The 2,327-nt window shown below is 40.3% G+C and overlaps 1 protein-coding gene across 1 annotated transcript in view; it reads right to left on the reverse strand.

The window, feature by feature from the left end:
- Positions 1-2,327, reverse strand: part of LOC107690718 (NAD kinase-like) — a 73,536-nt gene that overhangs the window by 5,474 nt on the left and 65,735 nt on the right. The window lies entirely within an intron of this gene.

The following is a 2,327-nucleotide window of genomic DNA, read 5'->3' on the forward strand; positions in this document are numbered from 1 at the left end:
GCACTTGCAATATCTGCGAGAGAGGGAGAGCATCCAGTTTTGTTGACATAAAACTGGACGCGCCGGCGGCACTATCTCACTTATAGTTAGTGAGGGAAATCCACCTGCTATCCGAGCGGAGAGGTTAGGCTACTCATAGACTGATTATGCGCTCTGCAGTAATAACGTGATCGGTGCCTATGGTCCACGCTGATAGCTGTTCCGGGGCAGTTTTTTAGTTTTCATTTCCATTTCCATAAACATATATATATATAGCAGTAGAGCTAATATAGTGGCTGGAAATCTGTTTATCCTTCGGTTCCTCGTGCTTCCCCATCTTCATAGACAGCGCGGTTCATGGTTGCTCAGAGCGCTTTGGAAAGAAGGTGGAAATGGCGCGGTCACAGTTTCCATGCATTTTTAGACACTGGGAGCAGGGAAATATTAATAATATCTATTTAGAGCGCCTTATTGTAGTAATTAAAATATCGATATTTGGCGCCAGATATTGCATGGAGAAGGACAACGATATATCGTCATATCGATATACTGTCCCACCCCTAGTGTGTATGTGTTTTAATGTGTGTGGATCATTTTTTATGTATATTTATGTACTTATACAATGCCCAGGTTAATATACTTCAACTTATTATGTTTTCATCCAGTGCTGCTGCACACAGCGACAGCTAACGGTTTTCAGATGGTGACCAGTGGAGCTCAGAGTAAAGCTGTCAGTGACTGGGCCATTACTAGTCTAGAGGTGAGTATAACTCACTCCAGAACAGACTCGTTTACCCATAAACGAAGCTTCTGTCATCACATGCTCACCCTCATGTCCTTAATAACGTGATCGGTGCCTATGGTCCACGCTGAACCTCATGATCTTTTGTAAACTGTATTTATGACAAAGAACTGTCATCTCCCTGCTCATTCATGACAGGCTGCATGGATGGGCAGGGAGTTTTTTGCCCAGAACAGAACCATACCGCCAAACCAAACTTTATGCTAAGTATCTATCATTTTGACGATAGTGGTCCTGACAGAACTTACATTTTGTCTGTGAAGGTAAACAGCTTGGAAAGAAATTGCATGTTTACATTAGATCTGTGACAGCAGTGTAATAACCTATACTGCTGACTATGCTGATAATATGACCCAAACAATAAAATAAAAAGACAATCACTCACTGCTCTGGACTGTATAACTTCTATAGCTCTAATAAGAGGACATTTCTTTTTTGAATGCTGCTTTTAATAGCTCTAGCATGAAGATAAACGCGGTGGATTGCTTGCGGCTCACTCAGAGCCGGGTTTCTGCTAATACAGCAGTCTGTCAACAGTTGTGAGTGGGGCTTAAAAAATGTGACATCACATTTTACAGATTCTGCAAATGGCTTGTTCTGCTTCAAGACACTTCTTATGATTTATGGGGATTTAAAAAAAAGAAAAGGGTGGATTTTTATCATTATAGGATGGCTGTGTACACACGCTGCCAACACACATTTATGTTCAAACAACATGTAAAAGTGAATTTTGCATAATATGTGCCCTTTAAGCTTAAAGGATACCCTATCGAAGAATGCTTAACAGCATCTCTAATACTGCTGTTTATAGAGCTCTTAGCTTAGATAATTTGAAATTTCATTTTTGCATTAACTGTTCTGTATTGTAACCAATAAAATTTTTATTGTTATGATTGCCTCGTGTGAGACTTATAAAGGCCTTATACCTAAAAACAGAATGACCACAAGGGGATCATCTATGTTATTGAATGTAACGTGGGGTTTGGGTTTTGTTTCCTGTTCATTGTTTTCATGTCTTTTATTTTGTAGTTTGGCCATAGTCATGTTCTGTCATGTGATTCCCTTGTCTGTGTGTTATGTTCTGATTGGTTCCTTGGTTCATGTGTCATGTTCTCATTGGTTGGTTCTTGTCATGTGACCCTCATTGTTTGATATAAATAGCCCTCATGTTGCCTTTGTTCTTTGTCTAGCTTTGATGTTGTAACCCTGCTGTCGGTGAGTCTGTTTATGCCAAGTCAAGTTTGTTCGATTCAAGTCTGTTCAAGTCAAGTCTTTTGGATTATGTTTTGTCTTTGTGTAAATAAACTGCACTTGGGTTCTCACTTCAACTCGCCTTCAGTGGACCATTTGTTACAGATATATACTGTAAATGTTTTGATGTAAGAGCATAAGGGGAAGTCGTGGCCTAATGATTAGAGAGTTGGACTCATAACCCAAAGGTAATGGAATTGGACCCAAAGGTAAAGGAATTGGAGGTGGGGGGAGTGAATGTACAGCGCTCTCTTCCACCTTCAATACCATGACTGAGGTGCCCTTGAGCAAGGCA

The sequence above is a fragment of the Sinocyclocheilus anshuiensis genome, unplaced genomic scaffold, assembly GCF_001515605.1.
Source record: "Sinocyclocheilus anshuiensis isolate Anshui unplaced genomic scaffold, SAMN03320099.WGS_v1.1 scaffold2751, whole genome shotgun sequence".
NCBI classification, from domain to species: Eukaryota; Metazoa; Chordata; class Actinopteri; order Cypriniformes; family Cyprinidae; genus Sinocyclocheilus; species Sinocyclocheilus anshuiensis.